This window comes from Eubalaena glacialis, chromosome 13 (genome assembly GCF_028564815.1).
Source record: "Eubalaena glacialis isolate mEubGla1 chromosome 13, mEubGla1.1.hap2.+ XY, whole genome shotgun sequence".
Lineage (NCBI taxonomy): Eukaryota > Metazoa > Chordata > Mammalia > Artiodactyla > Balaenidae > Eubalaena > Eubalaena glacialis.
Genome location: NC_083728.1, coordinates 94,232,773 through 94,233,814, shown reverse-complemented (window position 1 = coordinate 94,233,814; position 1,042 = coordinate 94,232,773).

Genomic DNA, 1,042 nt, shown 5'->3' with positions numbered 1-1,042 from the left:
AACCCCGCTTAGCCACAGTTCTTGGTCTTTGTTTACCAGGCCACGAGGCGGGCCTGCCTCTCTCCCCAGCCGTTCTCTCTGCCAGCTTCACGTCCAGCGAGGGACAAAGGGGCCTGCGGCGGATTAGCTGCCCGGCGGGCGGGCGGGCGCGCGGTTCTCGCGGCGGCAGCTGCTCGCCGGCCCTGCCAAGGCGGCCGTCCTGGTCCCTGTCCCCATGGCCGTCCCCGTTTACTGAGGGCGGAGCTCGGCCCCGGCAGGACGCCTCCTCTGTTTATCTGCAAGGCCAGCCCCGTCCCCGCCCCGTCGGGCCGGCCGGGCCAGGCTGCGGGCCGTGGGGTCAGCGGCGGACAATGGGGCGGCGCGCGCGCGTCCGCCCGACTCCGGCCCTTTGTTGCCGGAGCCTCGTGCCGATGGGTTAATGGGGCAGAAGCGATCGGTGAAGGGCGACAGAAGTGGGCTTTGAAAGAGGGTGTCAGCGCAGGGCAGCGAGACAAAGGCCAAAACACACAAGGGCGGAGAGGGACAGATGGGGACGGGCGGCGGGAACAATTAGGCGGCGAGCGCGGGGTGGGCGCGGCTCCATCATTCTGCGGTTAACCAGGCCCGGCCGGCGCCGCCCCTGCGCCCGGGGAGGACGGAGGGATGGAGGGACGGAGGGCGGGAGGAATCCCCTCCCCGTAAACAGCCGCAGAGCAGGTCCTGGGCGGCCGGCCGGCCACCCTCAGTTTCCTGCAGGGACGGCCTGGGAACGCTTCGCGGGGACAGCGCAGCCCCGGGGCCGCCGCACTGTCGGCGTCCCCGGCCCGGCTCGCCGAACCAGCGCGAGGACCGGTCCGCGGGTGCGAGCCGCGCCCGCCAGGCGGCGCTGCTTCCCGCCCGGCCGCGGCCGGCTCAGCAACCCGATGCTGTTTAATTAACGTGCAAATTGAGTAGATTAAATGACTCTAAATAATTAGCCCCAGATCCTATAAACAGGATAACATATTTAATTAAGCAGCGATATAGATTTTGGAAACTGTTAATGTATTTTTAGAATGACTGC